The 10,721-nt window shown below is 51.4% G+C and overlaps 1 protein-coding gene across 4 annotated transcripts in view; it reads right to left on the reverse strand.

Moving 5' to 3' along the window:
* Positions 1-10,721, reverse strand: part of Gpr68 (G protein-coupled receptor 68) — a 28,898-nt gene that overhangs the window by 6,845 nt on the left and 11,332 nt on the right. Inside the window, exon 1 of one of the 4 annotated variants that reach the window (XM_004635135.2) lies at positions 3,209-3,550. The exons of the other annotated variants lie outside the window; for them this stretch is intronic. The gene's annotated coding sequence lies outside the window, so the exon portion shown is untranslated. Of the gene's footprint in view, positions 1-3,208; positions 3,551-10,721 lie in introns of those variants that run through there. 4 annotated transcript variants of the gene reach the window in all.

Raw genomic sequence — 10,721 nt, forward strand, 5'->3', positions numbered from 1 at the left:
AAAAAAAAAAAAAAAAACCCAGGTGCAGCCCTGAGTCAGCCTCTTGGTTCCAGAAAGCCATCTTCATGGCTGGATTTAGGGTCCCTTGGCTCCCCAATAATTATAAATACGTTTCAGTGTCTTTACTTTCACCATGGGTGGCACTGGGAGTGAGTGGTAGATTGGAATTAATCCCACTTGGTGGGATTCCAATAATGTACCTTTGCGATTACAAATATTGACTTCTTGGAGGGAGACGAGGACCTGGAGGAGACTCCTACACCATCTCCTCCATGATTCCATCCCATTACACTCTCTGATGACTCCCAGACCTCTCCCCAGGCTGACACTGTGTAAACTGCTCCTGCTGCCTTGTAGGACAAGTTCAGTGAGGCCCACACGGGTCTACCATTTTCTCTTCCTCCTTGTCCATGGAAGGGTTCCTCCACCTGCCCAATGCTCCTGTTGGGTGCCTAGCCTTCAGCTTCTTCCCTCATCCTCATCTCACTGCTTTAAATTGTTCCATTTTTAACCCCTAGGTATTCACCACATCCGTCTCATGGTTGGGTTTCTCACAAGCACCCTAGTTTGGTTTAGTCAAGATGTTCCTCCCCACCCAACCAGGCAGGCACAGCAGCATCCCATTGGGCTTTCTGTTTCCATCTTACCACCTCAAAGCTGTCTTTTAAAACACAAATCTAACTACATCATTCTTATTCTGCTCCCATGGTTCTCCAATCATCCACCTATTCATTTACCAGCTCACTCATTTACCCACCCACCCGTCCATCCACCCACCCATCTGTCCATCCATACATCTAGGTCTCCATTTATACAACACTCAGTGACTTTCTATGATACAGAAGGCACTACACTCAATACCAACCCTAGAATCAAGTTACTTTAGACTTCTATGGGTGGGGAAGACAAAAGAAACAAGCTCATATAAAAGCACAGGATTTTATGGGGTTATTGGAGATGACCTAACCTAGGCAAGAAAACCTATCCTAAGCAGTGACAGCTGGGCTCAGCTGAGGAGGAGGAAGGGCTGCCCAAGCAGAGGGAAGCATCTCCTTGTGGGAAAGTGTGTGCAACCCAGCAAATGCAAGAGGAAGAGATGTGCATTTGGGGAACTAAAAGTAGCTTGGCATGACAGGAGCTAGGCGTAAGGTGGGCACAGCCAGAGAAGAAACAGTAAGAAGCTGTAGAAATGACAATTAATTAGAAAGGAAGTAGGTCACAGGAGCACCTCTGAGAGGTTCCTCAGTTTCTAGTCCTTAAGGCTTTCAAAAATTATTTCTTATATGGATGGATGGGTGGGAAGGTGGGTGGGTAGAGAGGTGAGTGGGTGGCTAAGCAAAGTGTAGATGGATAGATGAGTGAGTGGGTAGACAGATGAATGGATGAGCATGTAGGCAGATGATTGGACAGGTGGGTGGCTAGGTGGTGGGTGGGTTGCTTTATGGGATAAAGAATGAATGGGCAGATAGATGAATGGATGAATGAGTGGCTAGATGGGTGGGCATGTGGATAAATGGGGGAAAGACTGACAGAAGGGCTGATGAGTAAGAGGTGGATGGGTAGATAGAGGAGTGAAGAGGCAGACAGATGAATGAGTGGACAGATGGGTATTGAGTGGATAGGTAGATGGGTAGGCAAGGGCTGAGGCTGGGTTCTGAAGCAGTGATGTCATGAATAGAAACAGGAAAGGGAAAAAGAGGATCTCACGGCCTCTCTTCTCTGGCTGCCTGAGCTGGAAAGGCTCCTGTTCATGCAGCCTGATCATAGTCAACTCCTGCTTTTGCCATTTCCTGAGGACAGGTGCCCCCAGATGGAACCTACGCCTTTCCAGGAACGTCCGTTCTCTACCTGCCTTCCAGAAAGCCTGGGTCTTTGGAGAACAAAGACCACATCAGGTGTAGAAGTGTTCTGCAAACAGGAAGCACAGAATGGCAAAACCAAGCCACGTCTCTCATGAGCCCTCTGCTCCCCGGCCACATTTCTGTATATTCCTTCTTCCTTTCAACACCACACTCAGCAGCCTCCACTTACAGGTGAAAACTCTGAGGCTTTGAGACATGAAGCACCTGTATGAGATTCCCACAGCTGGGATGCAGTAGCCTGCTTTTGAACTCCAGCTGGCACACACTGTCCTTATATGCACTCTTTCACTGTAATCAGGGTCCCTCTGAGCAACTGTCCTCAACCTCCAGGCTCAGCCAAGCTCCAAGTCTCAGAGAAGCAGAGGTCAGCAGGCTGTGTGCTGGACTGGTCCCCAGGACAACTATTTCTTCAACATCCACTAAAGGAAAATGCCTACTGTGTGCCCATTCCCTGGTCTCTCAAGGCAGAGGGTACTACAAGAAGGGACTGCAGTGTCCATGTTATCATCCAACTAAGAAACTGAAAAGAAACCACACACAAAGTGACTCAACGCCTAGAAAGCACATCTTTAGACAAATGCTAATCAGCGTAGGGGGTTTCATGGATTCTAACGACCGAGGAAAACGAAGCCCCCACAAGGAAGGTAACACCTCCTTGACAGGAGTGGGTGATCTCTTACAGGCTCCAAGCCAGGAAGTAGAGAAGACCTGGTGCTGGCTTTTAGAGGCACATAAACAGTAATCTCATTCGTCACCTTCTTCCGTGTGGGGCACACAGGCACGCACAGACTGTTACTCATGGTGCCAGGCGCTGCTGGTGGGGGCCCGGCCCACAGAGCTGCAGAGTTTCCTGCCGGCCTAGTTTCCCATCCCTAGAGCTGGCCAACCCTCCACACTTCACATAAGCCATTTCCTTTCCTAAAAGAGGCTATTTCCCTCTGAGGAAGGTATAGAAATCAGACTGCATTTTTTTTCAGTTCCCATCTTTCCCTCCAATGCCCCATTCCCACAATGAAGGTTCAGTTGAGTCTCACTTCTAAAGCCCTTGGAACAGTTTCAAAAGTCAGTCCCATCTGAGCCCACACAGTCTGAGTCTGGTGGGGCCAGCACTGCCAACCCATTTCACAGAACCTAAAGCCCAGAGAGCTTAAACCAGTTGCTCAAGCCCACACAGAAAGTCAGGCTGGATCTGAATTCAGAACCCAGGAACTTAAGCATCAACCTGTCACCTTGAAGCTCTTTTAAAATCACAAACCAATATGAGAAATACACTTTTCACTGGAACCCAGCCCCACAGGCATATCCACACCCACGTACACTCACAAACTTCCCCAAGCAGCACTTACCTTATTTTGTTCTATTTCATTTCTTAGCTGCAGCTCATGAGCTACTAAATGGATTTGCTGACCCACAAATGGCTCCTTTTAAAAACAGCAGGCCAGTCCAGTCCCCTGCCTGTGCTGCCTGCTTCTCCCAGAGCCGCCAAGTCCCAGGAAAGCTGTGTGATCTCTACAGCTGGGCAGGGAGCAGGCAGGAAGGGGGCAGCGAAGTCCCAGGCTCAGCTGCTTGGAAACCAGGATGGAGGGAGTCTGGGCTGAGACCGCTGTGCCCCTGCCCGTCCGGCTAGGTTCTGCCCTGCACCCTCCAGCAGCCAGGATCCTGCATCAACTCCGCAGAGCCGGGGCAGCCCCGCAGCCAGGACGACGAGCTCTCCCTCCCGCGATTTCCCGCAGACCGAACCTCCCAGCGCTGACTAGAAAATCCCCAGCCAGAGGCCGCCCATTCCTGAGCTGAGGCAGAATCATGTGAACTCCAATCTGCTGTCGGGCTGGGTGGTTGCCGAGGAACCACACGCCAACAGGAGGACGAGGGTGGCAGAGCCTTCTCCTCGCATCCTCCATCCTCCAAGCTCTTGCACCGCCCAGGTGGGTGAGCAGCCCCGCCAGCGCCGCTCAGACCGCAGGGGGCGGGAACGTGCCCTTGGGCGCTGGGGTTTGAGGAAGAACAGGCTGTGCTAATTCTACCGGGAGGCAGGAGGGATGGGACAGTGAGCTCCCACCCCGAGGTCCTCATGGTGCCCCTCGGGTCCACACCCGGATGGCTGCAGTCTACTGGGGTCACTGCTATCGTGTGGATGGGGCAGGGATAAGGAGAAGCAGCAGCAGCGAAGGAGGCTGTTTTCACTCCTGCCCTCAAGCTGTGCGTGACCCTTCCCCAGGGAAACCCATATCTGGGTCAGTGGGTCTCAGCCTTGACCACATGCTTTAGAAAACACCCAGGAGCCTATGAATAATGCAAGTGCTGAGGTGCTACCCTGGCCTAATTAAATCGTGCACATCTTGGGCTTTTCAAGCCTCCCTGGATAGCTAAAGTGCTGCCAGCGGGAGGAACCAATGCTGTGGCGAAGATGGGCTCAAGAGGCGGGCGGGCAGGGGTCAAGGTTCTGGGCAGGAATAAGCGAACATCAATTTGAAGCAAAGCAGCCCAGGGCAGGGAGCAAGCACAGGGCTCAGCGCAGAGGGTTCTTTCAGTCCTCAGGAATATGCACTCAATGCTCCTCCTTCCCTTCACTGCACAGGAGGGTACACAGGACTTAGCTTAGCTCCCATTTGACAGGAGGTGAAACTGAGGCCCAGGGGCAGAGGCTGGTGGCCAGGGCCTGGCAGCTGAAGGATGAAGGAGCTGTGAAGGAAGCCTGCTGCTGGATTCAGGCACCTGGCTCTTTTGCCTCAACGGCCTCGCTCCAAGGCAGGCTCCTTGGAAGCTGATTCCTTGCGGGGCCAGGGAGCTGGTATACACTGTGCCTGGGGCCCTGGGGAGATGTCCTTTCTCCCCATTCTGTCACATGATCTGGAAGACTCATCTTCTCCAAGCAGCAAGTTGTTGTAGTCCTTTCCAGGAAACTATAGTAGGGGGACAATTGCTATAGCCCTGTCCTTATGAGTAGCAAATGCTACCAGGCAGCGGGCCTTTTTCAACTGTTGCTACTGCCATTGCTTCTTGTGGGCCTGAAATCACAAGCCAGGCTGTGCTTGTCCTGGTGTGGCGGCCTGCCCTCAGACACAGATCCAGTTGCTGAGTTGTAGACACTTGCCTGGTCTTCTCTGTTGTCACATGGGAGGACTTAGGGGTTGGGAGTTTAGGATCAACAGTGACTGTCTGGCTACTGCCAAATCACACCTACAAAGAGGACACCAATGGTGAGAGCTGCTCTCCTGGGGCAGCACAGCTTGACAGGACATGCAGATGTGGGCTGTCGGTACCATCGCTGTCTACACCTGCAGGCATCACTGATGACACTGTGTGCCCCCTTCCCCTAGCAGTGTCTCTCCCCAGGGACCACAGGTATCTGAGACCCTTAGCTGGCAGATGCACCCACTCCTACCAAGGGTAGGAGCCTCTCCAGGCCACAGCCTTGGAGGTGCAGAGAAAAGGGCGCCCCCTACACTGAGTTGGAAGAGCAGCTCACAGAGCTTGCAGAGCCCACAGAGCTCACCCTGTGTTTTTTGGTGCAAAGATCATGTTTTTTATAACCAACAGCAAGAAAAGACTAGAAGTAGAAGCCACACTGTGAAGCAGCTCAGGGTCCTAAGGGCCCCTTAACCTCCACCCCGCTCCCAACTTCTCTGAGAAAACCTATATCTAAGTAAAGTCCTGAGCCTGTTGTAAAACCCAAACTTCGAGAAAAGTCCAGCCCACAGTGCAGAAAGTAAGGAGTGGCCACGTGGCACCAGAGGCCTTTACTGAAGGGTGAGAAGCCTGAGCCCAGGGTCCTGCCCCCACCTCTGTGGCCCCTCCCATCCTGAACTAGGCCAGGCCTGCCACTGGCCTCATTTTCTCACTCCTCCCCCAGTGATGGCAGTCAGAAAGCACCATGGACCCCTATCCAGGTGGTGGCCCCGGAAGGCTGGATGTCCCTCTCCTGTCCCAGCATAAATGTCTGCTCCTAGGACCTGGCTCTGAAGGGCTGTGGGCTTTTCTCAGCTGCTCTGGAAGCTGTTTTGAGGGCCACAGAGTCTGAGGCCACAAAGCTTATGGTACCCTGTGGCCCTCCAGAGGCCTAGGCAGCCTGGGACTTAGCACAGAGAAGTCCCCAGGGACCACCCCAGGCTGATGGCACCATGCAAGGCCTCCAGCACATGCAGCCAACACACATCCTGGCTGCATGACCTTGAAGGCCACACAGCCACTGACCAAAGGATTTCTGTAAGGGTCAAAGGAAGTAAGGTCCACCATGGGACTACACACATAGTAGGTCGAAAGTGGCAAGCACACCACGACCACCATGGTGACAACGCTGATGCTGAAGAAACTACTCTGCTCTGTCATCTGACTGAGGGAGTAGAGGACGGCACCAGCTTGGTAGGGTTGGTTGAGGACACTGCCTTATTCCCCATAGGGTCTGGAGGTGCTCAGATCACCCTACTGAAATAAGGCAGTCTCAAAGGACTAAGAGGCTCCTGAGGGCTCGGACAAACATAAGTGAAGCTTCAAGTTAGCCATCTGCAGTGACGGCAGGGCCTTCCCTGACTCATATCCCTGGAGGGCGGTCTTGTGCTTCAGCACATGCCACCTGCACGCCCTTCGGTGTTGCGCCACTGCAGGCTGGACGGGGTCCAGGTCTGACATCACGGTGGCTTTGCTGCTGCAAGTGTCAAGGTCCAAGAAGGGAAGAACAGAGAATGTCCCAAATTGCCTGGCACCAAGGCCTTGGGGTTAGAGCGCCCCATGGAGCTAGTCAGCATGCAGAGTGGCCACTGCTTGCCCCTTCCTGAGCCCGTGCTGTGAGCCAGGCACTAGGCCCAGCACCTTTGGATACTCTCTCTCCCTTTTAATCCTCACCCCAATGCTATGGTACAGAGTCATCTGGGTTTCAAGGATGAGGCAAATGAGACTCAGAGACCACAAGCAATTCGCCCAGGGGCCACACAGCTGGCAGACCGCAGAGCTGTGATTCTACCCCAGGGCTATTTGACAGAGGTTCTTGACTACCGCATTTATGTCCTATTGCAGTTGTAAAGAAACTGCTGCAAACTTAGTGGCTCAGAACAACACAATCATCTTATAGTTCTGGAGCTCAAAAGTCTGGCATAGGTCTTCCTGGGCTAAAATCAAACAGTTGGCAGGGCTACACTGCTTCAGGATGACAGCCTTTGTCTTTGTCTTTTCAGCTTCTGGAGGTGTACAGATTTCCCTGGTGGGAAGACCCTTCCATCTTCAAAGTGGTGTGGACAGAGCCGGTCACAGTGCACCACGCCTGCTTTCCCACCAGCACCACTCCTGCTCCGACTCTCCTGCCTCCCTCCTCCACGTCCAAGGACACGTGTGATACCACTGGGCCCATCCAGGTAAAGCATCCCCTAAGATAAGCTGGCTGCCAACCTTCACCCCATCTGTGACTTTAGTTCCCCTTTGCCATATACAACAACAGTCACTGGTTCTGGGATTAGGAACTGGACATCTGGGGTGGGAGAATCACACACCCACCATGCTATACAGATTTAAAAGGCTCTCCAGCAGCATGCTCAAATGTCAGTGTAGGCAGTCTCCAGGAATCTTCTCGAAGTACAATTTCTGGTCCACTGGGTCTGAGGTGGGCATTTCTAATAAGCTGAAGTCTTCCTTTATCTCCTTATGCCCAGTGATTACAAAGATGCTGACATTTGCCCACTATATACTCAATCATCAAAAGCAAGGAGGGAGGCAGGAAAGAAAGAAAGAGGGAAGGAAAGGAAGGAGGATGGGTAACTGGATACTGCTCCCCAGGAGCAGGACAAAGTCCAGAGCAATGAGAGCAAAGCCACTTGGACCAATCCACAAGATGTGCCGGGCAGCTGCGATGGGGCTGCTCTTGGAGCTGTGCCCCAAGCCCAGAGGGTGGGCAGCAGCGGGCTGAAGAGAAAGAAAGGCAGTCCCTCACCTCTTGACACCTTCAACTATGGCCTGATTTCTAGTCTACGCTCTTCCCCAAACACCCCTCATCCACTGTTTCCATTTTCTGCTTCCCAGTCCTTAAGGCCAAATCCTGTCCCTACCCCCAGATTCTTCGAAGTGGCCTTTCCCAGAACTTCAGGACACCACTCTCAGTGTCTCTGCGATTCCTATTACACACAGGTCCCCAACCCTGCCTGCGTGCAACTCATGTCTCAGAATCTCTTAGGGATGAAGTCAAGAGGCTGTATTTTAACAGTTCACCTGGGGTTTCAGAGAGCATCCCACCTTTAAGGCCCAGCACCAACACCACCCCCTCCAGTACTGGCTGACACAGCAGGTGAACCTATCTCCCTCCACTCTGCAGTGCAGACTCCATCCTTCTCTGGGTCCTTTTCATCCTTCCCTGGCTGGCTAGTGACTTCTGAAAGGTGACACCCGGGTATTTTAGTATGGCTTTGTGGCCCGGAGAGCTGGGCCAGGGCTCCTCCCACAGAAAAGACAATGCTTGGGAAGCTTCAAATGATAGCTTGGGGCCTAAGCTGGGTCCTTTCTTGCCTTGAGTTAGCTAGCAGCCAGATGCTGTGATGCTTCCAACAGTGCCTTAAAATGTCCCCGGCAGCGCTGCCACGCATACGTTACCATCCCATTTTTACCATGGGGCAGAGACTTCAGGCCAAGTGGCTGGCAAGTGGCAGTGCTGGACTCCAGTAGAATCTGAGCTCACTGTATTTTAATCATCATCCTATAGCTCACGGGTGTGTGTGTGTGTGTGTGTGTGTGTGTGAAGGCATAGATCCTCCATGAGCGCCCATCTCCCCCTTGTGAGCTGCACAAAGAAGAAGGAGCTGGTCGTGTCGTCCTCTGCCAAGGACAATGCACACCCTCTATGCCCAACGCTGGAATGAACGGCTCCGCAGCAGCCCATTTCTTGCTGCAGCCTGCCTGGAAAGCAAGTGTGGCTGAAACCCACAACGATGAGGTTAGAAGCTGGCGAACTGGGGGAGACAGGCAGGATGTGCAGCAACAGGAAAGGGGGTGGGTTTTGATCCAAAACTGCATGACCACGGACGCTGCCCACCCAACGAGACACTTGCAGCCAGGACAGGCTGTGGGCTGAGAAATATCAGAGTGGCTGGGCATCCTTCCTGCTTCAGGCTGCAGCAGAGACCACAGGCCTTGCGGTTGCCATGGCAACCCTGGGCCTCAGCCCCCACTGCCTCCAGCCTCTTCATCCAGAGTGCTGCACCCTGGCAATTAATAACCTAATAATGTATGACAACAGTTGCTGCCAACTCCCAGGCAGAAGCCCTCTTGAAAACAAACAGACTTCTCCAGGGAATTGAAAGCCGCAAAGATGCTCATTACACTTGACCCCAGGTCACTTGCTAAAATCTATTTTCCTGAATCTAAATTACTCTCTTTGGCCTGTCTCTCTCATTTTAAAGGCTGGCAGAAATGGGGACGGAAGATTCTCAGGGAAACAGACGCTAAGGAAACCACTATGTGGGATGCTTGCTCCTGCAGCCCTGAATCGGGACCAGGGACACTGATTCCACGATAAGACCCCTGACACAGACAGCTGTGCCTCTCCCAGCTTTACCTTTATCTCTGCAAAAGGTAAAATCAATTTGTGGCACTCAAGGTAAGAAATGAAAACACATGGGCCGACTAGATAGCTCAGGCGACTAAAGCGCCTCCTTAGGCAAGGTGAAGCGACCAGGGTTCCATCCTCTGCATGCTGTGCTGGCCCCGACCCCAGGGCGTGCTGAGACAGCAATTGAGACAACACGGTGGCGTGCACCTGTATTCCCAGTGTTTGGGAGGCTGAAAACAAGAGAATCACTAGGAGTCGGATCTGTGTAGTGAGACCCTGTACTAAATACATTTAAAAAATTAAAGTAGAGATGAAAACGCAGATGAGAAGATTTTTAAGTTGCGGTGACTTCAAGATGGAACTATTTCTTATGGAGTGGGCGTCTAAGTCCCCTCCTGTTGAGTGCCTACAGCATCTGTGATGATTTTATCAGCGCAGCAATACCCACCCAGCTTGATCCAGGCCGGAAGAAGCAGGCAGCGCCCACTTCCTGCCTCCGGAGTAATTGCTCTTGAAACCTCAGGGGCCCTTTGTCAAAACTCAGATGACTGAAGGTGCTCAGGGCTGTTTCTGTGTGTCCCATTCAATTCCACCCGTCTGCATCTATTTTTATGCCAGAATCATGTTGTTTTGGTTACTATGGCTTTGTAGTGATATGTGAAGGTAGGTAATGTGACGCCTCTAGCTGCTTTGCCTACTCTACGTCTTTCAAATTCCATATGAATTTTAGGATTTTTTTTCCTAGTTCTGTGAAAAGTATTCTTGGCATTTTGTGGGCTTTTTTTGGTACCAGGAATTGAACTCAGGACCTTGCGCTTGTCAGGCAGGCACTTGTGCCGTGAGCTATCTGCCTGGACTCCTGTATTTGGTATTTTGATAGGGACTAGATTAAACCCGGAGATCGCTTTGGGTTATAGGGACATTAAAACAATATGACTTTTACCAATTCATGAACAAGATATGTCTTTCCATTTTTATTAAAATAATCTCTTAACAATCCAGCAGAACAGTATAAAAATAAGGTACAAAAAGTAAAGCCATATTAATATGCTGAGCTGTGAAAGGCTCAAGTCAACAACTTCTGACATTGCCAGTCCTGAGGATAACCCACTACTGGGTTATAGATTATTTTGGATAATAATTGGATTATTGGATTCTTTTGGATTCTTTTGCTGAATTCATGCACCTACACTATTTAAATGGTAATGGAATACCTATCTCTAACAGAACTAAATTAAGGGGCTGGTGAGATGGCTCAGTGGTCTAAAGCACCTACTTAGAACAAACAAGCTTAGCAAAGCACAGGGACCACGGTTCAATCCTCCAGCACC

This window comes from Octodon degus, unplaced genomic scaffold, assembly GCF_000260255.1.
Source record: "Octodon degus isolate 3935 unplaced genomic scaffold, OctDeg1.0 scaffold00070, whole genome shotgun sequence".
Classification (NCBI taxonomy): domain Eukaryota; kingdom Metazoa; phylum Chordata; class Mammalia; order Rodentia; family Octodontidae; genus Octodon; species Octodon degus.